Here is a 15,309-nt window from a genome sequence, read left to right as displayed (position 1 = left end):
TTCGAACGCCGCTGGGGGTGGCCCTGAGCGGCCACCACAGCGGGAGCAAGCGCAACAACAACAGGAACAGCATAACAATAATCGAGAAGCATCAGCTGCTGCTGGTGGTGTGTCCAGCAACAACCAAAATGCCCCACCAGAAGCAGCAGCAGGAGGTGGGGGAGGAGGAGGAGGTCAGCAAGAGTGGAATGCCAACAACACTGGTGGGGGCAATAGCAGCAGCAACAACAACAACAACAACGGCCACCAGGCAAATCAGAACAACCAACAGAATGCGAACGCGAACAATGAAGAGTGCGATCGGTTTAGCTTCGAAGACTCGGATCGATTTGAAGAGGATTCCTTGTGCAGTTGGAGTTCTGAACCTGAAAGTGTGTGTAATAACTGGCGCGGGTGGAAGAAGCCTACCGGAACGTCTATCATATTTGGATTTAATGGAAACCGTCGAGCTACCGATGGAGGTAAGTTTTATTCATGAATATGTTCAAAGCACACTAAAGATAATAATATACCCATGACAATTTTGGCTCTATATCAAATTTCTATCAATCAATGTCGCATGCGACTTGAGAAAGTGTTCCTCAACGACTTCCCTGTAATATTATGATTTTTGAAAAAGTTGTCATAAAGTATCGCGTTGGATCCTCTTAATGTCCAACATCCGTATTGATCTTTTCTTCAATTCGAACAAATGAATCGCACTATGATAGAAAACACTCTGGAATCATTCAAAAGTTTCAAATTTGAGACCGTCACCGTCAAGATTGTACCGTGAAGTACCCTAATTTCGCGCACTTAAGGCTCTATAAACCGTAATCAATTTGATGATGAAGATGATTTTGTTCTCATTCGCACTAATACTAATGCAATTTTAGACAAAATTCAATATTTCACTGCTATTCATCAACTTACCTCTGTCAGCGTATATTCATGGTATTTTCATATGAATTTTTCACTCACCTAGCTAATTAACTATTAATTATTTGACTGAAAAGCGCTTAAAACTGCTTTTTACCTAGACAAATTTTCGTATACTAATTGTACACACACCAACTCCGAACGATTGAAACACACGCATACACTTATTTTGAACATGCACTCAGTTTTTTCACCTGTTCTTTTCTCGCCGTTTTCTTTATTTTATCTCAACTAAACATAATTCACTACCTAACTTTCACTTTTGTCTTTGATGTTGAACATCAATTTCTTCACTTCATGTCGAAAAAACAACGAAAACTGCTTTAAGAAATTTGAAGTGAGAGACAAATTTGACGGCCGTATTGTGAATGTTGCAAAATTCGGAACACCCAAATTCACTACCGCATTAGGTGAAATAGTGCGCTCAATATCTTGGCAAAGCAACTTAGAAATATCGAAACAATACATCGAATATGCTAGTCGACACGCAAACAACTTTATGCATATATACAAGAAAAGAATCATCATTTCATCGTTGCCAGATTTGTTTAATCAAATAATTATTGCGGTTTGTCGAATTAATCAAATCAACCAGAAAAAAGAAAAGATTATATAAGCTTCTGTAGGCAGGGTGGAGAATGGTTGACATTTAATTTAACCGTACCATTCATGCTACCATGCAGTCAAAAAAACAAAACCACGGCAGCCGCAGCAGCAGCCACGACCAAGCAGACGACAGCGCATACTTTTACTGTGTTCTCCCCCCACAATCAATGTTTTCGTATAATAATTTCTCAACATATAATCGGTTTTTGTGGCAAATATACATTTCATTATTCCTTACTCATTTTACAGATTAGAACTAATAAATCAGTATCTGTGGCTAGCACTCTTTCAAAGCTGTGTGCCACAAACTAATTCAACTCGATTATGTTCTATTTGCACTGCGCACAAGAAAGTGTGGATGGATGGCACGAGACTCACGCAGCAGCAAACAAACAGTCTGCGGATGAAGAATAAAAAGACATAATTTCGTCTTACATTTATTTGGGAAACTGTCTCAGTGTGCTCGGTGCACGAAATTTTACCGGATAAAATGTAAATATTCGGAGAATCAAAGTGTTTTACTGTACTTTCACCAACACTGTATGTTGAAAGCCCAGTGGTGTATGAAGAATTTTAAAATAAGTTTCCATATTATAAATACTTCATAAATGCTCAAAAGTAAACATTTTGTTGCAGCTGGCAACATTATGTAGCAGCTGACAAGTTTTTACCACCCCATTTCCACCCACCTCAAATTTTCGTCACTTTTTCGTACTAGTTGTCTCACCAATACTAACAAGCAATAACGTCATTAATTTTCAAAACAGAGTTATGGAGCCTTGAGCCTTAAGATCTGACAAAGTTAAAACGTTCATTAAAAAACATGTAGTGGCCATTTGGGAACATTTGCTACTGCATCACGTAGTAGAAGGATTCTAGGTTCTCGAAAAAATGTTACTTGCAAACTTTGCTGCTATTTAAAAAAAATTGCGGTATTAATCTGAAACCGTTGTATGCTCCTTATTTCGCGCATGAAAATAGGATAGTTCCTAATTTCGCGTAAAAATGTTCCTAACTTCGCTCATGTTTGGAATTGAATATCGTTAATGGTTTGATGAAATATAATCAGTTGACCAATAGAAGCATGCATCGATTGTACAAAATATGCAGATAACGATATCAGACAGCCGTCAGTGACCCATTCTTTAGTCGAAATGGTATGCTCCCATATTTCGACCCTCTGGAGCTTTGTTTAGATTTTACTTCATGAATTTTAGTTGACACAAGTCATAATTCCTAATATATCGTTTTCTTCTGAAATATAAACCGTATTTTAGTAAAAAAAAAGGCATTGTATGAGCAAATTTTAGCTGGTGTATTAAAAAAAAAGTTTTAATTTTAGAGATATCATGTATGAAATGAAAGCAACGATCATGAAGTTAACGATCATTCAATAATTTGCGTTCGATCATTTAGTAGTTTGTCAATAACATATTCCAGAAGCTGAATTTCAAAATATGTTGTATGGTGGACTTCTAGTGCGAAGGTTTTTCTACAACTCTGCCTAATGGTTCGTTGTTTGAATTCCACTAGTAACGGAGTTATAGCTAGATTTTCAGTAACTTAGACTAAATGATAACAAAATTCCAATCATTTAGTTTAAATTACTGCAACTAACGCTCTAACTCCGTTATTAGTTGAATTCTAATAACGAACCATTAGGCAAAGTTGTAGAAAAACCTTCGCACTAGAAGTCCACCATACAACATGATTTGAAATTCAGCTTCTGGAATGTGTTATTGACAAACTACTAAATGATCGAACGCAAATTACTGAATGATCGTTAACATCCTTGTATGAAAGTCTTAAATTCCGCTATCTCTTACATAGGACATTTTCAAATATGTGTTTCATATAAGACATCTTCAATATTATATACATTATCGAAAAAGCTGCTGTAGTTTTATCCTCGACTTAAGTTTAGCATCATTTTACACATCGGATTCGATAGCTATTGCAGGCACTAATCTATAAGTGTTTTCAAGTCAACATTAGTCGATGTCGGTGGTTATCCGCCTGAAAATTAGATAAAAAGCGTATGGGAATGAACTCTTCGGGTTCTATTCAGTGTAAAACTGTCCTGTGCACTATATTGCTTTTGTTAGTCTCTTGTAAGTCTAAATAAACACAAAATACATAAAATTTCACACTTTTCAATAGTAATGACGAATAAACATATCCAACAAAGCATAATGGATACAGATATTTTCAAAAAGTAGCAACTTTTGTCCAGTAAAATCATTTGTTTACTTGGGTCATGTTCTTCGTCTCTGTGCTAAGCACAAGCAAATATGGCGGTCGATAAGAGGACCACATTGAAATAATTTTATTTGGTGTACTAAACCAAGTTTGTTTTTCAAATTCTTTCGTGAAAAACATTTAACAACAATGATATTTTGATAAGAAAATTATTTTGAGCTTTTTAGTGGAATGTTTTCACCTGTCATAAGACGAGTTTATACAATCCCATTGAATTCCACCACTTAATTGTATCTTGACAGATACGTATTTCGACCTCAACAGTAAGGCCGTCTTCAGTGTCTCGTACTTGACTCGACTTCTGTAAAAAAATGATTTTGTAATAAAAATGATTTTGTAATGCGCGAAGTTAGAGCGCGCGCGAAATTAGGGCACATCACGGTATACAACTATTGTAAATAATTGATTCAATGCATTTTACTATTAAAAAAATTCAATTTCGCCAGCCAATGTTGAAATTGCACTTTAACAGTAAATTGCCTACATTTCGGCTATTAGCCATCCGGCATAAACATGATCATGGTTAAATTTCGTATCCACTATCGCACTATACGCAATTCTACGTTCAATTTGCGGTCCTATCTTTGATACAACCCTCTACTTTTTGCCTTTCTCGTATACAAAGTATACGTGAAGGCTATATGTTCGCTCCAAAAACAAACTTTTTATAGGAGTCCCGGAGACCCATAGTGTTATATAGGGGAGACTGGGTAGACTTGATCCCCTTTTCTGATTTCCGATGTATCAGAACCAAAAATAAATAAACAAACGCGATTTCCACACAGACTCTCTAAGAAATATAGTATTTAACTTTACTGATGTATGACAGTCCTTAAATTGTTGTTTTTATTGATACACAATCGATTTTTTGGAGTGCTGTCAAAAATCGACTTTTAAATTATTCGGGGGAAATTGATCCCTCTCCAAAAATTTGCTTCGATAAAAGTAGAAAGGTGCCCTCAGATTTTTAAAATATTTTTCCTTCAAAATTCGCAGAAATTCCGAATTGCTGTGCGTATACATGAACGATTTTTTCCATTGAATTCGACAGCACATGCAATTTTAAAATTTGGGTAGACTTGATCCCCATTTTATGATATCTACGCAATAAATAATTTTTCCTGCCAAACCTTCATCAAATCTGTCAAATCTACAAAAAAATAGAAGTCTGAGAACAGATTTATATTTTATTAAATTTGTTCGCCAAATTTTTGTATGGGTGACTAATGGGGGATCAAGTGTCCCCATATAGAGACAATAACTTTAAATCCAAATATCCTAAAACTTTAATGGAATGTTGACATTTCCATCTGTACAGATCATTAAGCATATTTATGGCTTTGTGCTGTGAAAAAACGAAAGCATTTGGTCATTGTTATGAAAAAATATTGTTCAAACTTTGCGTGGCCCATAAAAAAATCTTCAGGAAGGTCAAAACATACAAACCGCCCTGCAGAATAAATAAGGTTGTCAATCCAAAAAATAACTCACCATTTAAAGGTCATTTGTCTAGAGGATCTATACTAAAAAATACGCTAGAACAAAATTACTTTAGTTATCGATAAAACAGGGGGTGATCAAGTCTCCCCGGGGATCAAGTCTTCCCACTTCCCCTACCGATCGACTCACCTCGACGAATTGAGGTGATGTCTGTGTGTGTATGTGTGTGCGCAAAATAATCTCACTCATTTTTCAGACACTTATCCCTAACCGATTTGCTCGCAACAAGTTGCATTCGACGCGGATTCTTGTCCCATTGTTTCGTATTGAATATTGGCGGAATTGGACTATGGGCTTTGGAATTACGGCAGAAATTTTTTTTTACAAGAAAAATTCTCGTTCACTTTTTAGGCACTCACTCTTAGCTGATTTGTTTCGTATTGAAAATTGGACAGATCGGATTATGGGTTTCGAAGTTATGAAAAATGAGTGAGAATATTTTGCACACAAACATACACACATAGAGATCACCTCAATTCGTCGAGCTGAGTCGATCGGTATATTACACTATGGGTCTCCGGGACTCCTATAAAAAGTTCGTTTCTTAGTGAACATATAGCCTTTACGTATACTTTGTATACGAGAAAGGCAAAAAGTCACTATTTGCATAGAAAAGTCACTGAAGTCACTATTTTTCAGAAAATGGTCACTAATCACTTTTTTTGCATTGCCTATTTGAAAAAGTTCAAAATAAAAATCATTTCAAGCATAATTTTTCATAACGACGTATGTAACAATTATGAGGGTTCGAGAAATCCTTTGCAGAAAGTTGGCAAAAGTTTTTCCAAAACTGTTTAAAAACTAAATCTTTTTTCAATATTTTTTTCCGCTGGCATGCATCAATACATGGCACGTTATAACCCGGGTAGAGGTGAATAACAAATAAATAACATAATAATAACAAAATTTGCTGTGATATCAGATTTTGTTATTCTTATGTTATTCATGAATAACATAAAATAGCATCCTAACAACAAGTTTTGTTATAATAGTAAAATTAGTTATTTATATGTTATTGTAAAAAGAGCAGAACAACAAATGAAGAACACATTTTACAATCATAGCAGAGTTTGTTATTCATTTATCATTTGCATTTTCAACATATCAATAATAACTGATTTTGATATTTTCTTTTCTACAAATATTTTGGTACTGGTTTGTTCCTATAATAGCAAAATGAGTTATTTATGAGTTATTTGCTAGAGTAATGTCTGTTATAATTTTTGATATTTTAGCAACTATATCAAACAAACTAACAATAGATTTTGCTATTCAGTTATTCATATATTAATAGTAAAATTTGATATAATTTTGCTGTTTTCTTCTACCCGGGAAGCGTGCTTATGACTTATGCTCAGTTAATTCACGTGATCGGACGTGTTTCAGGTAGGATTTAGAGCATTCTTAAAATCTGAGTTTTTGGTTCTGATTATAATGTTCGGTGAATAAGTGTGCGTGTTTTGTAAATAATGCGAAACATTTGTTAAATCCAGGTTACTTTGTCCTCCTTTGGACGGTTCGTAAGTAAATTGATGAATATATTTTATTATTTTTTCAGCATATCTCGGGAACTTTTTCAAATCGGCGTATGTAACATTTTGATCAAGCTGAGAAAAATGAGCTTGAAAGTTTTCAGATTTCATTTTTATTCCTATTTAGAAACTAATCATTTTTATTGCAATTGAATACACCTCAACGATACATTATGAAAAGGTTCATCGTCACAGACCTTGAAATCTGCACTGCATGTGAACATTTCAGTTATTTTGATAAAAATATATGTTACAACGTTCTGCAGCAGATAAATCACATACGTCGTTTTGATACGTCAGTATGACCGAGGTCATGCTACTTTCGTCGAAATGTTACGCTGCTCCGTACGCGGCATTGTTGATACGTCGAAATGTTGCGTCAAGTTGAAACGTTTCACGCACATGCGACAAAAAATTGCAACACTTACAACACGACGTAACAACATTTGCTGCAGAAAAACAACGTAAAATGTTTTTCTTAACGAAAATCAGAATATTTAAGCGACATGCTTAATTTTGAAATCAGTGATGAAAAGTACAAGCAGATGCACGTTTTAAACTATTTAGTTGTTCGAAAAAACTTTTTAAAGTACATTTTCTGCTAAGCGGTGTATGTGCAATATTTTCAACAATGATGTTACACCGTTTTGCAAAATATTGATTTACATTTTTAAAAACACATTTTCATGTAGCTTTGAAGATATACACATTTTTAGATGAATTTGATGCCATATGCTGTTGAAAACGGGTTTGTTTACAATTTGCGACATACGTCGTTTTGAAAAAGTACCCGAGATATGCTGTTATTAACAAACGCTCTATATTGTCGAATAGAGCTCCCTATTATTCACCTTAACCACTTAACACAAATTTTCCTTACCGAGACATCTATGAAGGTAGTATGGGTTCCCTGCATCTTCACTAGTAGATGTTGAACTAACATTCCTTCCCTTCCTTCCGTGATTGTAAGGACGTGGCCAGGTATACAACTACTACTGTATAGGAAAAGGTACTAATACCAAGTACCAATTTGCGACAATATACAGTAGATTGCTCAATTGAGCATTGTATAGCCACCCACGATTTGTACAATCACATATGCTATGCTATGCTATAAGTAATAATCATGAAAAATCACTGTTTTTGTACCCTTGTTCACTAAAACCCCTCCTTGCAATGTACCCACCAATAGTCAATCTTTGGTTACAACCTGAAAGATGATTAAATTATCTTTCGAAACAGCCCCAAAAATCCAAAATCGGCCAAACAATAAAAAAGTTATAGCAATTTCAATTTCGGGTCAATTTGACCCCAGTGCACAGACAACGTAAGTTTTTTTAAGCACAGACAGAAGGTTAACCAACTAAGCTACAAAGGACCTTCGTCGGCTGTTGTAAGATTTCCAAATTGTCCTGGAGTTTGAATCAAATGGTCTACCGGATCAACCAAGGCTTCCATGATGTCCCATACCGCGGTATCAACCTAATTATGTCCTCCGAGTATTTATCTTTCACTTGCGTCTCAAATCCAGTAATTTGAGATGTTGTAAGATCTCCAAATTGTCCCGAAGTTTGAGTAAAATGGTTTATCGAATCAACGAAGGCATCTATGATGCCCCCAGAGTTGTTATAAGATCTCCAAATTGTCGTGGAGTTTGAGTAAAATGGTCTATCGACTCAACCAAGGCTTCCATGATGTCCACTGCCGCGGTATCACCCCAATCATGTACTCTGGGTATTTGTCTTTTACTTGCGTCTCAAATCCAGGCATATGAGATGTTGTAAAATCTCCTAATTGTCTTGAAATTTGAATCAAATGGTCTAACGAATCAACCAAGGCTTCCATGAATTCCCCAACTGCGGCATCAACCCATTTATGTCCTCTGAATATTTGTCTTCCACTTGCGTCGCAGTTTCAGGCAATTGAGATGTTGTAAGATCTCCAAATTGTCCTTGAGTTTGAATCAAATGGTCTATCGTCGTATCAACCAAAGCTTTCATGATGTCCCCAGCCGCGCTACCAACCCAATTTTGACCTCCGAGTATTTGTCTTTTACTTGCATTACAAATCCAGGCTTATTATTATTATTATAATCATCCAACTGTGTATGTTTGTCGTAATGAAACTTTAGTCTAAAAAACTCAATTTTAAGAACATCACTTTTTCAGTCGGAGTGGAATTTCGGGCACGTCTCGTTAAATTCGATCATCAATAATCAAATTGGTACAATCAGGTCCTAGTAATGGTGTCCACGAGGTAAACGGAAGAAGACACTAGAATGGAACGTATGCAAGCACATTGATGTCCATAGGGGGAGAGGGTGGTTACCCGATACACCAACAAGAACTTTGGTAAGTCTGCAAGTTGTACTCCCGGATTTCATCAATGATCATCTGCAGGCTAAACATCTGATCCGTCGTTGATCGACCCTCACGAAAACCTGCCTGGTATTCGCTGACGAGGGACTCTTCTAGCGGTCTCAGTCTGTTAAACAGAATACGCGACAGAATTGTGTACGCCGAGTTCAGAAGGGTTCATTTTCATTTATTTAGTTTACATCTAAACAGATAACACTGAATCAACAATTTGACGCCACAATACACGGTTCGAGGCCGCATCTCTCCATCCTCGGATACGCCCCACGCTTGCCAAGTCGTTTTGCACCTGGTCTGCCCATCTCGCTCGCTGCGCTCCACGCCGTTTCGTACCTGCCGGATCGGAAGCGAACACCATCTTTGCAGATTGCACATGGTGACCAGCGAACCGGGAAAACTGGAGAACTGGAATTCAAAATCACCAGGAAAATGTCGGGAAATATGCGGGAAATTTAATAACCACCGGGAAAATTTTCTAATCTGCATTTGTCTCTCTGTAAAAAAATAGTGCAGTAATCTCAAACATCATGAGAGAATTGGTAGACTCATTCGCTCATTCCATTCTATTTCAGAGTTTACAAATTTCTAAAGTAGCTCACGTATTTATGAAGACTCTAGATACCCCATTCAATCAAGTTGACCAAAGTTGATTTTTAGACATAGTAATTAATTACAACTCCGGGTTACTTTTATACCCGAAACATGAGCAATCAACTTTGATTGCACCGATTTTGTTTGTATTAAATCTGATTTGTGCTCTCCTTCATTTTTAATTATCTCAATCTATTCCTTTTAGGTTCTCCAATTTGTCCAAATAAATATATTTGGTATTCCTCCTCTTTTATTTCAAATATTGAAACATTTCCAAAACCATTCAAAAAAGCTAAAAAACACATTCTTTTTAAACAATAAATCTTGTATTCAACAAACAAAAAATCAAATTTGTCTTTCACGATCCTCATGATGCATCAAAGAGTTTTGACGATGGAAATTTGATTCACAGTTACACATTATATTAGTTCGTGACATCATATGAGGTTTAGATTCGGTATTCTTGTTTACGGACGAACTATACTTTCAAACATTAACAAGAATATAGACTTTCGATTAATAGAACATGTTCTTAGAAAATAAGGTTTATTATCAAATTGTGGAATGGTTTGAATGATTGCGATACAGAGAAGATGTTTAAACATTTTTTTTTAAATATTTTTCTATATTTTTCTGCAGAATCGCAATATCTAAATAATTTGTCATGAGTTCATACTTACTAGAATAAAAAAAACAAACTTAGTGAAACAATAGTATTACTTAACCAGCAAAAATCACTCTTTTACATTTAATTTTGTAGTTGCCGTATAATTGTTTATAGAAAAAATTCTTTTCTATTTTAAATATTTATGAATTTGTGTGTTTTTGAATTTTTTTCTAATACCTTATTTTTTTTTAATACCGGGAAATTTTCCATAATACCGGGAGAAAACCGGGAAATAACCGGGAATTTGAAATTCAAAATTCACTGGCCACCCTGAGATTGCAGGGTTGCTATCCGGCATTCTTGCAACATGTCCTGCCCATCGTACCGTTCGGCTTTAGCTACCTTCTGGATATTGTGTTCGCCGTAGAGCTGGGCGAGCTCGTGGTTCATTCTTCGCCGCCACACACCGTCTTCTTGCACACCGCCAAAGATGGTCCTAAGCACCCGTCTCTCGAATACTCCGAGTGCTTGCAAGTCCTCCTCGAGCATTGTCCATGTTTCATGTCCGTAGAGGACAACCGGTCTTATAAGCGTCTTGTACATGACACATTTGGTGCGGTGGCGAATCTTTTTCGACCGCAGTTTCGTCTGGAGCCCGTAGTAGGCCCGACTTCCACAGATGATGCGCCTTCGTATTTCACGATTAACGTTGTTGTCAGCCGTTAGTAAGGATCCGAGGTAGACGAATTCCTCGACCACCTCGAAGGTATCCCCGTCTATCGTAACACTGCTTCCCAGGCGGGCCCTGTCGCGCTCGGTTCCGCCCACAAGCATGTACTTTGTCTTTGACGCATTCACCACCAGTCCAACTTTTGTTGCTTCACGTTTCAGGCGGGTGTATAGTTCTGCCACCTTTGCAAATGTTCGGCCGACAATGTTCATGTCATCCGCGAAACAAATAAATTGACTGAATCTGTTGAAAATCGTACCCCGGCTGTTGCGCCCGGCTCTCCGCATGACACCTTCTAGCGCAATGTTGAACAACAGGCACGAAAGTCCATCACCTTGTCTTAGTCCCCGGCGCGATTCGAACGTACTGGAGTGTTCGCCCGAAATCTTCACACAGTTTTGCACACCATCCACCGTTGCTTTGATCAGTCTGGTAAGCTTCCCAGGGAAGCTGTTCTCGTCCATAATTTTCCATAGCTCTACGTGGTCTATACTGTCGTATGCCGCCTTGAAATCAACGAACAGATGGTCCGTTGCCGAGCGGCCGTCAACGAAGCCGGCTTGATAACTTCCCACGAACTCATTCACTAATGGTGACAGACGACGGAAGATGATCTGGGATATCACTTTGTAGGCGGCATTAAGGATGGTGATCGCTCGAAAGTTCTCACACTCCAGCTTGTCGCCTTTCTTGTAGATGGGGCATATAAACCCTTCTTTCCACTCCTCCTGTTCGTAGCTGTTCGGTTTCCCAGATTCTGACTATCAGTTTGTGCAGGCAAGTGGCCAGCTTTTCTGGGGCCATCTTGATGAGCTCAGCTCCGATACCATCCTTACCAGCTGCTTTATTGGTCTTTAGCTGTTGAATGGCATCCTTAACTTCCCTCAAGGTGGGGCTGGTTGGCTTCCATCGTCCGCTGAACTGACGTAGTCATCTCCTCCGCTGCCTTGACTTTCACTGCCTGTACACTCAGCGCCATTCAAATGTTCCTCGTAGTGCTGCTTCCACCTTTCGATCACCACACGTTCGTCCGTCAAGGGTTCGGAAGGGTGATCCCTCTGTAATTGGCACACTCTAGTCGACGGTCATTGCTTTCAAAAGTTATGAAGAGCATGGTGAAACAATCCAAAAAGGTTGGTGTCTTGGTTAAACGCAAGAAAGGAAGGATCACTTACTACCTGGTTTATTTCGGTTTTTTCTCTTTGAATCGAGAAAATGAGGGAATCGAAAACATTTCAGAGAGGCATCGTAAAGCGTGTTGTTTTGTGAGGAGTACGTTAAGTACTGCGTAGGACCATTCACGGCAGCAGAAATCTCATACTCCGGTACACTATCAACCTTAGCTGCATGATTTGGGTTGCAGCAACTCAAATGTGACTTAATTCGTCTACATATTTGAAGCATGCAAATAAACGCAATATTCAATCGATCTAACTGTTCTTTTAAATCGAAGTAAATTTAAAATGTACTTGTTTGCAAAATTCAGTCAAATTTTATAGAATATCAAATAATAATTCGTTTGTTGTGATGAGCTGCAACTTTACACTTCGTTGATTTTTCAAAATTATTGCTGTGTATTTTGCTTTATTTTTGTATTTTGTTAATCAATGTAAAAATAAATTTATATTATATATGAAAATATAAAATATGATAATATAAAACATTTGAGAAACTAAAATATAATAATCATGAAAGTATAAAGATTAAATATCTGATAAAAATAAGCATACGAAGATGTAAAACATGAAAAAATGAAAATATTAAAATACAACAACAAGACAAAACAAGACAAGACAACAAATATGTAATTATAAAAATATAAATATTTTATATTTATATAAATATAAATAAAACATATGCAATTATGATCGCTTCAACACGAGTTTATGAAAGCAAGATAAAATTAAAATATAAAAATATGAAAAAAAGAAATTATGAAAATGACACAAAATGAAAATGTGATAAAATTTAAAAAAATAATGCTAAAAAAATATGAATACGTCAAAAATGAAAATATAAAAATAAGAAAATATACTGAATAATTATTTAAGGGTCTATCTCATTTGGAGAATTAAACTTGAAAGTGACAGTTCGAAAATTAGCAAATATCCCGGTCATAAGAATGGCTGGTGCTACCCAACAATTCCAATAAGACATCGATGCAAAAAGATTCGATATCTGTCAAAAGTAATCTTGCTCTGCGAGCAGGGTTATTCGATATTTATTGAAATGTCACTTTCAAGTTCAATTTCAGTTTAATTCTCCAAATGAGACAGATCCTAAGAGCGTCTTATGGGAAATGTTACACACTTAAAATAAATCGCCGAATTCGGTAAAATTTTACCGAAATCTCAACAGCAGAACTGTTCGGTAAATAATTTTACTGATTTTCGGTGATTTTGACAGTTGAACAATGGAAAAAAATACAAAAAATCTGTAAAATATTTACCGAACAGTTCTGCTGTTGAGATTTCGGTAAAATTTACCGAATACTGTGAAATCAATTAAGTGTGTACATGGTTATAAGACTAGAAATTTTCGGTTCATTTTACTGTGAGGAAACAAATAAGCGAAAATATGAAAATATTCGAGTAAAAGTATATGTAAAAAAAATGAAAGAATTGCATTGTAAGTTATACATCGTAGACAATAATAGTACTCATGTTTTTTTCCATCTCTGTCCAGATTGCTATCAGAAATCATAGATAGGTGTAGTCCTTGAATTAAAGACTAAGACAAAAAATACAAAAGCATGAGGATAACTACTCCTGACTAAGCCTATCTATACCGCAACTAGGAGAGGGGAAGGAAATGTTGATGTGATCGAGAGGCTCTCGACTCAGCGACATCTTCATAAATACCACGGACTCGTATATTGGGAAGATATTCGTTGGGTCAAGATTTTCCTGTAGCTGGCAATATGACAACATCTCATATGCCTGAATTTGTGACGCACGAGAAAGGCAAATACTCGGGGAACGTAATTGAGTCGATACCGTGGCTAGGGACTTCATTGAAGCCTTGGTTGATTCGGTAGCGGGTAGACCATTTGATTTAAACTCCAGAATAATTTAGAGATCTTCCAACATATGATATGTCTGGATTTGTGACCAAAGTGAAAGACAAATACTCGGAGGAAATAATTGGGTTGAAACTGTGGCTGGGGACATTATGGAAGCATTCGTTAATTCGGTAGGCCATTTGTTTCAAACTTCAGGACAATTTGGATATCTTTAAACATCTCATATGCCTGAATTTGTGACGCACGAGAAAGGCAAATACTCGGGGGACGTAATTGAGTCGATACCGTGGCTAGGGACTTCATGGAAGCCTTGGTTGATTCGGTAGCGGGTAGACCATTTGATTTAAACTCCAGAATAATTTAGAGATCTTCCAACATATGATATGTCTGGATTTGTGACCAAAGTGAAAGACAAATACTCGGAGGAAATAATTGGGTTGAAACTGTGACTGGGGACATTATGGAAGCATTCGTTAATTCGGTAGGCCATTTGTTTCAAACTTCAGGACAATTTGGATATCTTTAAACATCTCATATGCCTGAATTTGTGAACTTAAAGACTCGGAGAACATTATTGGGTTGATACCGCTGCTGGAAACAGCATGGAAGCCTTGGTTGATTTGCTAGACTATTTGATACAAACTCCAGGACATTTAGGAGATATTACAACATCTCATTTGCCTGGATTTGAGACGCAAGTGAAAGACAAGCTAGAGACTTCATGGAAGCCTTGGTTGATTCGATAGACCATTTTACTCAAAATCCAGGACAATTTGGAGATCTTACAACATCTCAAATGCCTGGATTTGAGACGCAAGTGAAAAATAAATAAGGGAGGGACATAATTGGGTTAATACCGCGGCAGGGGACATCATGGAAGCCTTGGTTGATTCGAAAGACCATTTTACTCAAACTCCAGGACAATTTGGAGATCTTACAACATCTCATATGCCTGGATTTGAGGCGCAAGTGAAATACAAATACTCGGAGGACATAAAAGAGTTAATACCGTGGCTGGGGACATCATGGAAGCATTGGTTTATTCGGTAGACCATTTGATTCAAACTCCAGGACAATTTGGAGATCTTACAACATATCCTTTGCCTGAATTTAAGAAGCAAGAGGAGGACAAGCAAGAGACTTCATGGAAACCTTGGTTGATTCGATAG

General features: G+C 36.8%; 1 protein-coding gene across 1 annotated transcript in view; it reads left to right on the top strand.

The window, feature by feature from the left end:
- The window catches only part of LOC134205573 (zinc finger SWIM domain-containing protein 8 homolog), a 34,644-nt gene continuing 19,335 nt past the window's right edge, over positions 1–15,309 (top strand). The window contains exon 1 of the mRNA XM_062680926.1: positions 1–461. The gene's annotated coding sequence lies outside the window, so the exon portion shown is untranslated. The remainder of the gene's footprint in view (positions 462–15,309) is intronic.

Source organism: Armigeres subalbatus, chromosome 1 (genome assembly GCF_024139115.2).
Source record: "Armigeres subalbatus isolate Guangzhou_Male chromosome 1, GZ_Asu_2, whole genome shotgun sequence".
NCBI lineage: Eukaryota > Metazoa > Arthropoda > Insecta > Diptera > Culicidae > Armigeres > Armigeres subalbatus.
The sequence above is the reverse complement of the archived record's forward strand: the minus strand, read 5'-3'. Positions and strand labels throughout refer to the sequence as shown.